Raw genomic sequence first — 17,949 nt, forward strand, 5'->3', positions numbered from 1 at the left:
TATTTGAAATACCCTCGTTAGGCATCATCAGTGCCAAGTTTTTTATAACATAAATAAGGTAGGTTTATTCGTGGAATTCAAATGACTAGCACTACTCCATCAAGGAATTTAAAATTCTTCAAAAAAAAAAAAGTGAAATTATAAATCCAAACCCGTTAGTTTCCCATTTCAAGTCATTGCATAAAAATGAAGCCAAAGGACAGTCAGTACCTTGAAACTTGTGGAATTGGTCCCCTCAATTCCGCCCGATCCAAACACGACCTAAAAGTTAACATCTTTACATGGTACTTTTTCATGTGCATAGTTGAACTAGTATTTTTTTTCTCTCTCACTCTCTCCTTACTCTTTTGCTTTATGACTTTTATTTGGGGAAAGAAGAGAGTAGTGTAGGGGTTTGGGCTCATTTTCTAACTTCTACTTTAGTTGAGTTTTGTTTCTCTTTTGCTTTATGACTTTTAGTGGGGAAAGAAGAGAGTAGCTTCCATAGGTCCTGTAGATGGACTTTACTGTTTGGGTTGATTTTCTAACTTCTACTTTAGTTGAGTTCTGTTTCTCTTTTGCTTTATGACTTTTAGTGGGGAAAGAAGAGAGTAGCTTCCATAGGTCCTGTAGATGGATTTTACTGTTTGGACTAATTTTCTAACATCTGGATCAGTTGAGTTTTGTCTCTGTTGGAGGCAGCCGGTCCTCCTTTTCTTGGCATTTTATGGGTTTGCGCTGTTTGCAGAGATCTCATGAGTCATCTCTCCCGATGTTCAGGGTCACTATCTTCTTCATCAGCAGTTTAAATCGGTTGTCTATTAAGGGGTTTATGATTTATTGTTCCACTTTCCTTATAACTTTCTTCAACTCTATTCTTGCTTATTCTAATATCATGGATGTATTCTGAGCATTTCTTAATCACATTTGCCTTTTTAGGCTTAAAAAAATCCAACCTGCAAAATGTAAGATGGGCGTAATGTTTGCTGCTCAACTTCAATGTAGCTACACAAATATAGATCCAAGCCCATACCGCAAGGCCTCCCACGCACTCACTTTTCATTGAATTTAAGCCCATATTAGGGCGGGGGTTTTGCTTTAATCCCATCTACTCAAATCCTCTTTTTCCTGCACGCACGTATATCTCGTATCTACTGCATGAATGAGAAACATGTGAAGACTGAAGATGGGCCTAATCTTTATGATTTTAAGTTTAGCCAGACTGACTTGCTTAGACCAATGACCTATCGCGTTGAACGTAGAATAAAATCCAATTGGCCTACTTTCCTTCCGCATGCTTAAGCCCAATTCGGATAGGCCCAACTATTCCTTTGATATGTGAATAACTTAGGCTGCGTTTGGAAACAATGCGATGCAGATAAGTCTGAATGCAAATATGTAGAGTGTAAAACGAATCATATAAATTATAAAGTTGGGTTAGTTTTGCACTGACTTACCAAATAGACTTTTAGCTGTAATGGATGCAAACATGAATTTCAATAAAGCATATGCTTTTTTTATCAAAAGCCCACTTGAATGAAAATTTACTTCTTTTTTTATTAATGTACTTTTGCATCTTTTTATCAACGTAAATATGTATTGATCTGTCATTTGTCAATACATAAATGTAATGTTGCCAAACACAGGCAAAAGTGAACCAGAATGTAAATTTATCCTTAGTTGGGATTTACACTCCATTTGCATTGTTTTCAAACGCAACCTTAATAAAAAAAGAACCTGACTGTGCTCAGGCTTGAACAATTGACCTCTTAGATCAAAACTTACCTGTAAACCTGTGGGTTGATTTCCATGAAATTGCTTCCTGAATTCCTCTAGCAAAATTGTTGAGCTTTTACTGCCTCGTTTGGATGAAATAAGACCTGGTAAGGTTGGGTACAGTTTCAATGAAGTTCGATTGGAGCATGAACTACAAAGCTTACAACTTAGGTTCTGATGTAGGGTGATTTGGCCCGACCTCGTAGCACGGGGACACGTGAACATGACCTAGCATGAGCAACAACTCAGCATGATAGCCTGGCCACAACCCAGCGTAACAAGCTCGATGAAGCCCGACCAAACAACTCGGCAGAAGTAACAGCTCGCTAGGAAGCGAGGCTTAGCCCACCCCAAGCGCAAGGCCTAAGCGCCCCGAGCTCCCGCAGCCCTAAGGGACTCGGGCTCCCCGCGTAGGAGACCCGAGCTCTCCTCTCCTAGGGTGCTTCGAGCTCTCCTCTCTTGAGGAGGGGGGCATCTCAGCTTTTGGCTAAGTGTCCCGAGGGAGAAGTACCTCGGGACTGCACCCACAGAATCTGTACCTGCTAGACCAAAGTGGTTCGGCAACCTATAGGGAAGATCTGCCTAACATTCGTACCTGTCGGATCTTGTGGCAATGCCCACATCTCTTGCCAAGCGGCATCGTGCATGCTGTCCCTGAAAAGCTTAGCATGCCTGACGAGTTTGTACCCTGCCGCAATAGCCCGCAGTAGCGGCCTGCACCTGCCACCTCAGTCCTGGCAGTAACGACTAGGGCAGTAACGGTTACACCTGATGTGACTGACCTCCGGTATAAAAGGACCGCCACCCTCGTGAAGCAAAGGTATTGAAACTTAAGCACTTTCAGCACTCTTACTCTCTACTCTCTCTTCGAGATTCTTCTCCAGTTCTAACTTAGCCGTCGGAGTGTTCCCATCGGGATATCTCCCCGAGAACCCTTCACTTCCTCCTTCCTTTCAGGTGCTGTTTGTTCCAACCGGAAGCCAAGTCACAGCCAACTAAGAGTGCCCAGATCGTGCAGCATCAGGTTCTACTTCCATCAACCTGACTGAAGCTTGGGCTGCTTGAGAGGCCCATAATCTGGCGGCAAACTTTATCAGCAATCCCATCATCACTGAGGGCGATTCAAAGATTGTTATTTCTTGCCAAAAGCTCATCACCATCACCACCCCCTGTAGGTTGAGGAACATTGTGCGGGATTGGTTGGAACTGAAACTGCAGCTAAATGAGGACCTTCATTACAGGCACATGTACAGGGAGGCAAATCAAGCAACGGATTGGCTTAGCTAATGCAGCTCTCTCATTGTCTCAAGGGTTTGTTGATCTTAGTCTTAACAATCTTCCGGGTCCCTTAGCTTTTATTTGTATGTGTGATTTGAGGGGACATGCTTCCCCCTTGTTGTATAGCACAGTCTGTCTCTATCAAAAAGAAAAAAGTTCGGTTGGAGCCGAATGGATCTCATCGGTCCATATTTAACCTGGTTAAACCCACACATTTTATCCTTATTAAAAACTTGTTAGAATAGCAGTACCTCCTAATCATGAACAAGTAGAGTACAGGGAGTCTGGTCACAGCCCAAAAAGGATATGTTACAAGTAGTGGTGCAACTCGGGTGGGCCTGGATTGGCCTTTAATGGACCCGGCCAGAAGGCCTGATCCGTAAACAGTGTACATTCTAACTTGGACCAATTCACATTGCACTCCTAGTTATAAGTTGAAAGGGCTAGAAGAGGCAGGGGTAGATGATATGGACCATATGGTATATGGTAAAATAGGATTCATGTAACTTACCTCATATAATTTGAGACAGTTTAGATGATGATGATAATGATCATAAGATCTGAAAATGATTCAATGACCCAACGGTTCAAGATATGCGTGATTCAAATATGGATGGATTTGTTGTGGATGAAACACCCCTTCTTTTTTTGGGTAACTTTTAAATTGGATCGTTGATGTGGGTCTGTCTCACTTCAGAGTTCAGACCTCTAAAACATCCATAATATCTGCAACATGGTTTTCAAAAACGAATCGGTACGGGGTCCGGTTACTGGTTTGAACGGTCCGACTGTTTGATCTGAATGGCCAGCCCATTCTGACAAAAAAATAAAAAATTTTGAAAATTTGAAAAATGGTCAAAACGGTTCAAATGATTCAAACAATGAACCAGCCAGTTCAATGGTTTGCTGATCAAAATCAATGATTTTGAGGGAAAAACGGTTTGAGGAAAATAGAACCGATCAGGTGATCGGTACCCGGTTTTCCGGTCCGATCCGATTTTGAAAACAGTGATATGCAATTCTGCATTGGCCTTGTTAACAAATCTAGCATGCAACCTTACCCAGGCAATGTCTTGGTTTGGGACCAGTGGGTGGACCACTATCAACAATTATGACAATTTGCAATAAGAAAAAAAATTGATACTGAGTAATTTGAATCAATATATATGTGTGTGACATTTAGTGTATTATCTTTAAACAATCTAAAATTGTTAGAATTTACTTGTTCTGACTTAATAAGTGACCAGGGTTCAAGTTTTGGAAGCAGCCTCTTATACAAGGGTATGACTGCATACATCTCTTCCTTTCTAGACCCTGCATTAGCGAGAACTTGGTGCATTAGGCTGCACTTTTTTATTTTCGTGTTCTATATATATATATATATATATATATATATATATATATATAGCATCCATATCCTATTAATTATAATAACAGTAATTACTGAATTACTGTTATTATTATAATAGTAATTATTGATTATTACAGTAATTTAATAAATATATAATTAGTGATTATAATTAATAATTATTATTATTATAAATACTGTTAATAAATAGATATTTATTTTAATTTTACTTTAAATTAAAATTATAAATATTGTTATTAATAAATATTGTTAATAAATTTAGTAATTACTGTTATATTAAAAATAATTAAAAATGTTATTAAAAGTACTGTTATTGATTATTTAATAAAATCTTATAATTATTATTACTGATAAATATTATCAATTTAATTTAATTTTGGTAATAATTAATTTAATGAATATTGTTAATAAATCTTATTCATAAATTTAATATTTACTTTTATATTAAAAATAACTAAATAATTTTAATAATTAAATAGTATAATTACTTACTATTATTGATAAATATTGTTAATAACGTTTTGACAACCGACGGTTCGACCGTCCAGTTTGAATGGATGGCCCGTTCTGACAACAAAATTTACAAGCAAAAAATTATGGAATCATTCTGGCCACCGGTTTTCGGGTTGACGATTCAATCATCTGGTTTGAATGGGCGGTTCATTCTAACAATAAAATTTATAGGCAAAAAATTGAGTTTGTGAGGTCCATTAAATAGTACCATACATGTTATGTCATTCGAGCATGTGACTCATATGACTCGAAAATGAAACCATTATGGCCATTGGTTTTTGGGTTGATGGTTCGATTGTTCAGTTCGAACGGATGGCATGTTCTAACAACAAAAAATTAGAAGAAAAAAATTACGGAACCATTCTGGCCACCAATTTTTGGGTCAACGGTTTAATCGTCCAATTCGAACGAATGACACATTCTGACAACGAAAATTACACTAAAAAAATTGAGTGTGTGAGGTCCATTAAGTAGTATCATACGTGTTATGTCATTCGAACGTGTGACTCATACAACCCGAAAACGGAACCATTTTGGTCATCGATTTTTGGGTTGATGGTTCGAACGGGCGGCCCATTCTAACAACAAATTTTAAAAATAAAAAATGGCCAAAAACCATCGAATGGGTCAATGGGTTAATGGTTCGACCACTCGGGTCATTGGGTTGTTGACTGATTCAATGGTTTTTGGCCAGGGACCGGGATTGGGGTAAAACGAAATTGGTTGCTTGGACGGTACCCAATGAAAAAAAAACGGATGACTCATTCTAACAAAAAAAATTACAGGCAAAAAATTGAGTGTCTGAGGTCCATTAAGCAGTACTATATGTGTTATTTTATTCAAGCATTTGACTCAAAGGACCTGAAGATGGAACTGTTCTGGCCACCAGTTTTTGGGTCGACAGTTTGACTGTTCGGTTCGAACGAATGGCCTGTTTTGACAACAAAAATTAAAAAAAAAAAAGACCAAAAACCATTTAACGGGTCAACGATCTGGTCGCTTGGGTCAATGGGTTGTTGACTGATTTAACGATTTTTTGCTAGAGACCGACATTAGAATAAAATGGAACTGGTTGCTTGGGTGGTTCTTAATGAAAAGAATTTAAAAAAAATGACCAAAAACCATTGAATGAATCAAGAAATCGATAGTTTGACTTATGGAATCAATAAATTATTAACAAATTTAACAATTTTTGGCCAAAGACTAAATCAACATAGTGGACGATTCCATTCCAACCCCTCAGAAACAGGGGCCTCCGCTAGTTATTATTTATATGCAGAGCTTCCAACCATTCATAGAATCTGTTTAAAAGTAGGGCTTGATACTAGTTGGGCTTTACTAACACCAACAAAAGGGCCTGGTCGGGTGAGGCGGGTGTTGACTAGTATAATTGTATTCTGTTGGGTGTAATTCAGATTGTCCGATTGTAGGAATTGAAAGTAGGCGGGTTGGGGATGCTTTTCACATTCTCCATTCCCGATCCCAAGCACCTGTACCTCACCGCACCTGACTGGGCTGAAAATCTCAACCCCATCCCCGTGCCTGTGGGTAGGGGTTCGTTACCGTACCAAATCGATTAATTGATCGTTAACCATCAGTTCGATTCATTGATTTTTTAGTTTTCTAATTTTCATAATATTATATATTATAATTATATATTCATTTATATATAAATAATAATATATTTATTTATATTGATTAACCAAAATTGAATTAATATATTTAATTTTTCCAAAATATCAAATTAGAACTAAACCGATCATTTCGATTAACCAAAATTTTTTATTCGATTTTATCAGTTCAGTTCAATTTTCCGTTGTGCACCCCCTACTTATGAGAAATAGGATCCCCAAATTTACCTCACCTTCCTCGGCCACTCCTACCAGTTAGCTTACATTTAAAAAAATACATATTATAATAAGTATAAAATAACATATGGGAACAAGGTGCATGACCAGGTTCAGATCGTCCCCGATCACCAGAGTTTCGCCCAAACTCAATCAACAATTAAAAAGACCACCACGATAAACCGACTCAAAATTTTTTCAATACGATAACCCTCTCTTTACATTGACACCAACCAAAATGTCCGACAAAAAGTTCTACACAAATGACTTTATTTACCTAACTACAATAATTCTTCCCAACAGAAACTCTTTTGTTTTTTTGATTTGGATAACCCCAACTCCAAGACAGTTATCCATAATCTTTTCCACCCACGTCTCTAGCCCTACCCTCTTCCCCCGGAACATGAACACACAAGGAATTAAAGACATGGCATTTATGTGGGCATTGGGTCTATCATCTTGATTGCATTCAATTCTGTTTGTTTTATGTTCGGGTTCTTGGAATTGAAGCATGCACCAACTTTTTTTGGATACCCAATTGTTTTGTCCACTGTAGAATAGTCGGTACTGCCCAAATGGTCTGGTACTTATCTTCATTTGTCACTCACTTGCACGCGTCTCGGGGCCCACCCATGACCTACCTCTGCATGCAGATTAACCCGATCAGAAAGTCTGAAAGTGTGTGGGGTGAACCAAATGCCCGTCGACATATTCTTAATTGCAATGTCAAAAATACTTCTCCTATCCCATTGGATCGGAGCCATTTTACATATTAATCTAGTGTTAGGGTTCATATAGATTTAGGGTTTAAAATTTAAATTTTAAATATTTGTGGATTTTAGATTTTAGAGTTTAGGGTTTAAATTTAAGGATTTTAAGGATTAATTAGGATTTATATTTTAGAGTTTAGATCTGAACTGATCAGACGCCTTTGACCGACCATGGCAGCAGCCATGTATTTATTGTCCACTAAAAGGTGGGACCCACTTAACTGTGGGCCCCATTTTGAAGGAACAAGTGGCAAGTGAGGTCCCCCTCCCCCTACTAGGCTACTACTACGACTCCACCGGCCACCGTCACCACGACGAAGAGGTTGAAACAGAAGCAAGCCAGCAGCACAGCAGTGGCTGAGTTGAAAATTCCAAAAGTTGGGTGGGTCGCTGGAAAAGTTGCACACTACAAGTAGGAGAATTATTTTTTAAATAAATACTAGAAGAAAAAAAACTTGATTGAAAAACCGAGTCACGTGGTGGCACGTGCCATATTCCTTGGCCTCGCGTGCCGGCGTGCTATGCTTTTTCCTACAAGCGTAAAAGCATCGGGACCCACGTGAGCAGCTGTCTCTTCTGGCCGTACTCTATGCCCCTCCCCCTGACACCACTCTGACACGCGACAGTACTATTAGTTTCTCTCCCCCATGTGAGCAGCTGTTTGTTTATTTATACCTCCTCTTGTTTTTTTTTTTTTTTTTCCCTTTCTCCTATTTTATTTTATTTTTTTTAATTACCAAATTATATAGCGAAAACAAGACAAAGCAATCAAAACCCATGAATCCGGTCAGATGACGTGGATGACCCAGGTGGGTCCCACTGTAAATCTCATACGGACATGTGGTCAATGAGTTCATGCATTCTGTACCACCCAGCTAACCGAAAAGAAATCACCGACACATTCCGTCCCCCCGTCCCCCCCTGACGGATCTTAGGCCAGTTTCTTGGGCCGTCAAAATTGTGGTTAATTTGGTTATGGCCATGGATGGTTATACACTTATACTTATGTCGAGTTTGACTCGGTCCTCACTCATTGAGCCAGTATCAGACGAGTTACTTACTTCACTGTAGGAGGATTTTGGGTTTTATTGGGCTTGGTTGGTGAGCGGTGAAGCAGCATCTGAATCTGATGCTTTGAAGTTTGAACATATGAGGGTTGGGTTTGTTTGGTGAGGGTTCAAAACACAGAAATACAGCACTGTTTGTATGTGAAAATGATGATGCAAAAAAGATGTGTATATATTGGGATTGGATTTGGATCTTTTGAGATACTGGGCCCCAAACACCTCAGTCATTTGAAAGCTTTGGCAAAAGTGGGCCGCGATGGGCATTATTTCGGTCGCTGGTGGTCCAATTTGAGGCGGTCAGTGAGGATGGATATTTTTGTGGGACAATTATTACTGTACTCATTCATCCCACTTTTGTGAAACCCATTCAATATTCAGTGCTGGTATCCCTTCAAATTTGGGTTCTGTTTGGTTGCACGTACAAGTAAGCAAAATAAATAGATTTCTCAATTAATGGTATTTACAATTTTTTAGTTGCACGTAAATTGTCTGAATTTTATTTTCCTTTTGAACTTTGAGTTCTAAATTCTAATGGTGGTTAATTGAATGAATGCGTTTTCTTTTAATTTCCTATTAATCATTTTAGGAAAAAGAGATGGGTCCTCCTGGTTCATATCTCTCCACTATTTGGATTTTACTACCTTTTTGTTTGAAGTGCATTTTAATTTACATTAATACAATTTACATAAGAGTATAAATTCTAGCGACTAGCCCACTTTTGCTTTGATTCTCGCTTTATTTTGTTTTAAGATTTTCTTTTAATTCATCTACATTGCAAATAAACAAAATAAGATGAAAAAATGCGTAATTCGATTTCAGTCCGTCTCGTAATTCATAACCCATAGTTTGGGTCGGTATAAGGGAGAAAAGATTCTCAATTTAATGGAGATGCTGTTTACAAGGGATGTGGGATAAATACATTAGAATTAATTTATGAATTTTGAGGTGGAGTGGATTTTTAAAAGACCAATCACCCAAATCTGTTTTACTTTTAATCCAATGCTAACAAAATTCAACTACAAACAAATTAGGGTGATGTTTGGTATAGATACTGTTTTATGAGAAAATGATGCATTATATAGAGAAAGTGGTGTTTCAAATAATGTTTTCGATACCATTTTTTTCTCAGAAAAATGTTGTTTTCAACCATATTTTGAAAATTGAGGAAAGTGTGATATTAAGCAACATCAAATTTAATATGTTTGAAAAAATGATGCATTGCTGCTAGCGGTACAATGATGTATCATCAATGTAACATCATTTTCGACATTAGATAATATAAATTAATGTTGAAACCATGGTTTTTAAAAACAAATCGGTGGTCAGTCCGATCAGGGGTCCGATTACTAGTTTGAACAGTCGGCCCTTATTGAAAAAAAAATAAAAAATAAAAATAAAAATTTGAAAAACAGTCAAAACCATTTAAACGGTTTGAACGATTAACTGGCCGGTTCAATGGTTTGTTGACCAAAATCAACGATTTTGGGGGAAAAAGTGGGTTTGGAAGAAAATGGAACCGGCTGACCGATTCTCGATTTTTTTGATCCGACTGTTCGATTCGATCTGGTTTTAAAAACAGTGGTTGAAACTGTTACTACTAACACTATTACCAAACAAAATCAATGCTATTTTCTTAGAAAACGTCTATATATGACAGCACCAATTCCAAACAAAAAAATAAAAAATAGTGCTTACAACTCCACATGCCTATCACCCTTTTGTGAAAAAAAAAGTATAATGTTATGTTTGCGGCACCGATGCCAAACACCTACTACGCGATGGTCTAATGACAATTGTATTAATTGGCACTGCGGGGCTTCTTTTGCCACGTGTTAATTAATCATAAAACAAGAATTGCCACGTAATCACAAGGCTATGCAACAAAACTGAGGGAACATTGATTTGATCCCACTTGAGAGATTGCCTCTAACCGACCGCGACCAGAATCAACATCATGGCAAATGTTGCCAAACACTGTACATAGATGGACAAAACTTGTTTTCCCTTTTTTTTCCTGAAATATTGCTGGGTTTTTCTCCACTTGGTTTTCAACGGCATGGGGATGATGTGACTGATACAAGTGCAGAAATAGGAATGCCTTACGTGTTCATTTCTGTATAGTGCTCTTGCTGTACCAGCTGAGAGTGAGAGAAGATAAGGGATAAAGGTTGGCTTCTTTTTACCATGTTTCCAACGGTTACTGCCATCAAATTTACTGCACTGACCTTTTTGACCGCCACACTAAAGTTACCAACGTGGAAGCTTCGTATATGGGAAGTAGGGTTTGCTGATGCTGCTCCGCCTTTTATAATCTGATCGAATTTGGGTCAATCCAATTCAAAAACTGTTATTAGGTTGTGTTTGGTTTAATAGATGAAGCCGGGCCAAAAGGCTTACGCCCTCGAGGCGACAGGCGAGGCGGCTGTTCCCGTTGGCCAAAGCCAAAATGCTTAAGGCTTTGGCTTTGTGTTTTATGAGGCTTACGCCTATCGCCTCAACGCTCAAAATCAATTTGTAAGAGAGGTTCACGCCTTAAGCAGGGGTCCTATAAACTAAAGTAATATTATTAATATTGATTTTTTTTAGAATAAAAATGATAATTGATAAAATCATATTATCATAAATGAAAAAAAAAACCTAACAATTGGAATCGGAATCAAAATCCTTCATAATGGAATCAGAATTAAAATGGTCTATTCCTATAATCTATTAGATTTAAACAGGAATAGAAATAAGAATTGTAATCAATGCAATTTCATTTTTAAGAAAGGGACAGGAAATGGCCATTCCCTCAAATAAAGTAATAAGAATTTAAATCAGCAGGAATGAAGTTTCATTCCCAAAAGAATGACAAGGAATAATCATACCCTAAAATGAGGAAATGCCATTCTAGTAAGAATGGAAATGAGATTCCAATTCCACTCAATCAAACAGTTGAAATTGGAATAACCTATTCTTATTTCAAACCCCTATTCCTGCAAATCAAACAGGGCTTTAGGCTTACTTTGAGTTCATTAATTTGCAACTCACACCAATAATACAAGAGTAAAATAATGGAGATTATGCTTGGCGAGTTTGTGTATCGTAGGTAAGAACAACACCAATGGAGACTAGACTCGGTGGGTCTATGTATTGTATATTCCCCACCTTTTCTTTCAAACCAAATGCAGCTTTAGTTTATGTTTGAATTAGGAGAAACTAATAAAGAAATAAAATATTGAGGGAAAGTTCTCAAAGAATTTTAGGGAATAGGAACAATGATTAGTGGGTTCAAGTAGAAAACTTCTCTAGAAGCCAAGCCATATACTAAACTGTGTGGTTGATCCAAACCATCCAACCGTGTGTTTATTGTCTCAGTTTATACCAATGTTAAACAATACTGCAGGGGTGGTTTTAGCCAAAACAGTTACTAATTCAAATATGACCTAATCCTACTAGAGGCAATTGTAGCTGTTGTAAAATATTGGTATTCCAAGCAATGATGGTGCAAGAAACAAATGACATGATCATAAACATTCTATGTTTGAGTATGGGTATGTGTATTGGGCATGGTTTTTAAAACCAACCCGGTGACCAAACCAGTCAGGGGTCTGGTTATCGGTTCAAACGGTTTGATCGTTCGGGTCAAATAGTTGGCCCGTTCTGACAAAAAATTGTAAAAATTAAAAAAAAAGAAAAATGATCAAAATGGTTCAAATGATTAACCAGCCAGTTCAATGGGTTGTTGATCAAAATCAACGGTTTTAGGGAGAAAAACGATTTTAGGGAAAAATGGAACTGGTTAGGTGATCGGTTCCCAGTTTTTCCAATCCAACCGTCCAATCTGATCCAATTTTGAAAACCATGGTATTGGGACCCTTGGAGTCCACATTTAGGGGTTGGTTTTTGTTGGACCTTATAGTTTATTAGACAGAGAAAATAGGGGGTTGAGAGAATTGGGAGGAAAGGAGGGATTTAAGTTGTGCGTGGTACCATTGCTATTTTTTACCTTAAATATTGTTTTGGGTTGATCAATACAAATTGGTGAGGAATGTATTGTCTCATCACATATGAGAATCACTCCAACTAGAAAAATGCATGTGGAGGGTTAATCATTGACCTTCATATGGTTGAAACATCAAATTGTAGAAACAATAATTTGTGTTGCAACCCAAAACATTTTTGGTAGAAAAAAAACTTTCTCACACAAATTTGTATTGGTGAATCCAAAACATTTTAGTTAAAAAAGAACAATACTACTAGGCACAACTTTAATGGGGAAGGGAGATGCTATAAACATTGATTATTAGAGAGAGAGAGATGGCTTATTAGAAAAAAAAATTAAGACTAGGGCTGTTCATAAGAAAACCCAACCCAACCAAACCGATCAACCCGGACCAACCCAACCCGAGTCGGCTGGGTTTTCTTCAGCATCGGTCAGTTTCGGGTTGTAAACAATCATAAATCGATGGTTCGGGTTGATTTTGGTTTTCACACATGAAAATTGAAACCGACCTAAACCAAATCGACTTAATAGTTAGTTCCTAGTTGGTAGTTACAACCTACTTAGTTCCTACTTAACTAAATTGTCTCTATCCTTATTACAACCTAACTTAATTTTTAGTCTTTTAATTAATAATGACATTAATGGCAAGTATTGTAAAACAAATAGACAAGGATTTTTTTTGAAAAAGTTTAAAGAAAATAATCAAAGGATCCTAATTTCTATGGTTTTTTACACCAAATAGGTAATCAATTACAATTAGAATTAGATATCATTTTTTACTTAGATTAGAAGGTTTCTTGAAATATACAAACTTCAGTCTTTTTTCTCTAATACAGTTTGACTTTCTATTTTTCTTGATGCATAAACTCAAAATTTTATGTGCTTTACAAAGTTATTGGCCTGTTTTCTCTTGATTTATGTGCTTTCCTTGTTGGATGATGTTGCTAGCTACTTCTCTGACACCCAATCTACCATTTTATTACCATGGTTGAACTTATAGCCGAAACAAATCCAAACCGAACCAACCCGACTCAAACCAACCAGGTCATTTTTGCTTAACACAAGATCGATTTCAATTTCAATTTCAATTTCAGGTAACCCAACCAAGTCGGGTCGGTTGGAAAAATTTCAATAAATCAACCCAACCCGACCCGTGAACAGCCCTAATTAAGACCTAAGAGATTTTTATTTTAGCTTCTTTTAATTTAATAATTTATTTTAAAATAAATGAATACATGTGTGAAAAATAAGATGATAGGGAGGTCCATCATGCCTCCATCTTTCTTTTGTATAATGTAGATATAGATATTCCCGTTAACTCTTTGAAGGCCAGAACTGTGGCTTCATTCTAGACAAATTGATCATACCACAGTTTCGAACATGACGAATCCAAAACAATCTTTGAAATATCAAATTATTTTTAAAATATTAAAGAAATATATTATTATTATTATTATTATTATTATTATTATTATTTATGATAATTGTCTTTGCATCTTTAGGCTTAATTTGGAAAGAATGCATTTTTTACGAACCGTGGTGACCAAGCAATCAAACCCAGTTCATGCTTCTATGAAGGGGGAGAGCATTAAATGATTTGTGTGCATTTATTATTGATTAAGGTTATACTTGATACCATTGTTTTTTAAACATTTTAACTTAATCAATAAAAATTGAAATACAACTGTTTTCTGAAGGGCCATGACCCAATTGTTGAGATGGGTATGATAATCAACCTAATTTCATCTTTAGCCATTAAGACTTCACAATTTCATCAATTTATTCATGCAAGGACAAAATAATAAGTCATTCATTCCAGTCATTTCAACCATTATTAAACAGCTCCCTAGACAGGGTATAATGTTACATACATAGAAATAGGATAAATGGCTGAGGTAAAAGATGGATTAGAGAGTTTTGACCAATATGAAGATATATGTATTTTAAAAGATGTTCAGAGGTTTCTTGCACACCAGTAGTACATCACCAACATTTGCCATGGTGCAAACGTTGTAATGAAACTCAGATACCGACAAGCAATTTTGCATTGATGTTTGCTACGGAAAATTCCTATGCACAGAGTGGTCGTGGTTTTCAAAGGGCAAAATTTTGTGAAATTACAATATTTTGGAAATTTTGGATATTTGGATGGATTTATTTTGGTATTTTGGAAGAATATTGAATTAATAAAAATAATATAGATATGAAACAATATAAATCAATACTAAGCAATGGCAATTTTACTCTTTTTGGTAAAGGAATAACTAAATTTTATCAATGCTTTAGAAACTGATTGGGAAGCGGAACCGCTTTGACAATTTATCTGGTTCAAGTGGACAATCTTTTCCAATTTAAAAATTAAAAAAAAAAATCAAAATTGTTGTCTAAATTGAATGATTGATGGTTCAGTCACCCGGATTAATGGGTCACTAATAAAATCAATAATTTTTTCTCAAAGAATGGGTTAAGGGTGAAGTAGATCTAGTTGTCTGGACATATGGTTCCTGGGCCAAATGGTCCGACATCTAGGTCAAATCAAATTTCGAAAAAACTGAATTTTATTGAAAACCCAAAATTGATGTAAAGAATTAAAAACAATTGAGATTGAAGTGTTCAAATGATTGAAATTTATGAATTTAAAATATTGTAACAGATGGTTTTATTGAATCATGTTACCTTGGCTTGTAGCGTAAAGATTCCTGGGTGGTCTACATGGAGTGGAACTCCCTGGACGATCCAACTAGCAGAGAGCTGAGCTGAGGACTCATCCTCTTCAGACTTCAGCTTGATGGTCTATTAAACCAAATGGTATAAAGATCTGCGCGTGGACCCCGTGAAAATGTGACCCACCGAATTATATCTCTTCATTTTTTCTGGGCAACTCAGGCTCTATTGTTAGGAGGGAGGGCACCGGTCGCCCACTTCGCAACACTGCTCTCTGTTGTCCATCCACAGGAAAATGACACATAATTGAGGGCCCAAGGAGAAAGATATCGGAGGTGGGCCCCCATTTGGGTGGTCAATCATATCACAACCTGTAGTTGGGTGGTGGTGGTGGTGGGCTGTTGCTGCAATTGAGTCAGAGTCGGATCTGATACTTCAAATTCAAATAAAAAAAGAAATTTTCAATTCATTTTATTTATAAAATATAATATTATACATTTTAGCTTTTTTTTTTTTAATTTTTGCTAATTAATGAAATTCCTTCGAATCCGATGGACATGATCCGACGACCCGTTTGCAGCACCACCTCATAGGAGGGGAGTGGCCGAGGTATCCGAATCTTTCTACCACAAGCCACAACGATCCCACAGACATTATAACGCTACATCAGGAATATTGCGGATATATAAATTATCATTAATGGAAAAATATTCTTAATGCACGGACGTAATCTTTGTGAACACGCGTCAATGGCAGATCCGAACTCGTGGTCTAGTGGGGAGGGGCCGATGGATTGGCGGATGGCACGGCGGAGCCCCCCAAAAAAGGACACGAACCCACCGGCACCACCGAGAATAAATCAGTTATTCCCGTTAGAATAGCGATGAGCTAAAACTGTGAGATCACGGCCTTTGATGCATTGCTGTGGCCCTATCTTACGTCAGTTTATCCCATTGAAGGGTCAATGCGGGGCCAAATCAATAGCATCGAAGGCCGTGATTCACTCATGGCTACTACAACGGGAGTAGCTGATTAAGAAGCAGCACCTCCTCTCACGGTTTCACCGTCCGTAGCTCAGCATCTGACACTCTTCAGATGTCTGTCTCTTTGATTTTTTGGTTAATTGTTCTCTTTCTATTTACCTTATTACCCCTCCTCCCCTTTTCTCTCGCGATTACCTCCTCTAAGTGCAGATTTTTTTCTTATACATTTTTGTCTAGAAATAGGAAAACAGCCATCATGAATCATCCATTAAAAATTTTGAATTTATTTCGCAATTGTGGTGGCATTTCGTATTTTAACATAGAAGGGTAGGAACGTAATTTAGAAAGAACAGCATGTTTGTGACAGTAGTACATTAATATCCGAGGAGCTTCGGCCCCCCCCCAAAAAAAAGAATATCCGGGGAGCTATAATTAAGAAATATATTACCAAGAAAATATTGGAAAATGTAAGAAAGTACATGGGAAAGCGGGAAAGGTTCATTGGGTAAATACATGAGAGAAGAAAGGGTATCTCTGTCAGAGGCACTTTCCTATAATTGAATGCAGAGAAGGGAGAGAGAGAGAGAGAAATGGCCGTACTTGGAGCTACGTGGATTTCACGTTTTCGATGCTGTGTTGGTATCTTGCTCTCGTAACGCCTGTAGCTGTAGGTCCTTTCTCCTCACTAACTCTAGTTCATACTTCGTAGGTGAGTGAGGCAGCTCGCTGCTCCAAATTCCAAATTCCAATGGCTCGGCTTCATCTGGGCCATACCCGGCTCCAATCGCTCTCAATTTTATGGTATGGGCCATCAATAATCATATCCATACATACTCGTGTCGTGTCCATCCAACAGAACTAGGCACAATTTATTTGGAGTCCAAGTTTTGGTTGAACTTGGGCCTAAATCTTCTAACTGAAGGTCAGGCCCGGCCTCTTGGAACTCCTTACTGCCACTCATAAAAGCATATTATAGAACGAGTTTTTCTTCATCTTTTTTCTTGTTTCCTTTAAAGAACAAGAGCAAGGATTCTTCCAAACCATATAATATTTTTGTTATGGGCTCTCTTCAATTGTTTGCCCTCATCATTAAGCTTATTGTATTATCCCAATTATATGGGGTTTGCTATGTTATTTGTGTTCCAATTATTTCATTTTGTTTAATGTACATTTCTCATTTTTTTGGGAATAATTTATTATTAAATTATGAACCCTTAAATAACTTCTTATTATTTTCATCCATTTCGGTATAACCCTCACTGTCAACTTGTAATTATATCAATTATACATTGCTTGTCCTAACCTAAAGCCTAATAATGGAGAAGGGTTATGCAGATTGGCAACCAGCACTAAAACTTTTTCCATACCATTAGAGTCATGCATTATGACTTATGACTTGACATTTTTTATTATTCATATAATAATAAATAAATAACAGGATTAATTTGTGTAGGCAAAATATTTTCTCAACCAATTCCAAACAAGTTAGCAGTATCTTTTACCAAATTTATTTGTGGAACTAGCATGTCCAAATTTGGTTTGCCATAAAATTAAAAGAAAAAATTGCAAGGTAAGTATTGTTTCAATTAAACAAGCAGTCCATCTCATATAAATCTATAACTTAGATTTCAATTGAACAAATTTCTTTATATATCAATCTATTTTGTAAATAATTATGTTAATAAAAAGCAGTTTTATCTCACCTATTTTCATTAAGG

This window comes from Nelumbo lutea, chromosome 6 (genome assembly GCF_056320005.1).
Source record: "Nelumbo lutea isolate HS-2025 chromosome 6, American lotus-T2T, whole genome shotgun sequence".
In the NCBI taxonomy this organism is placed as follows: domain Eukaryota; kingdom Viridiplantae; phylum Streptophyta; class Magnoliopsida; order Proteales; family Nelumbonaceae; genus Nelumbo; species Nelumbo lutea.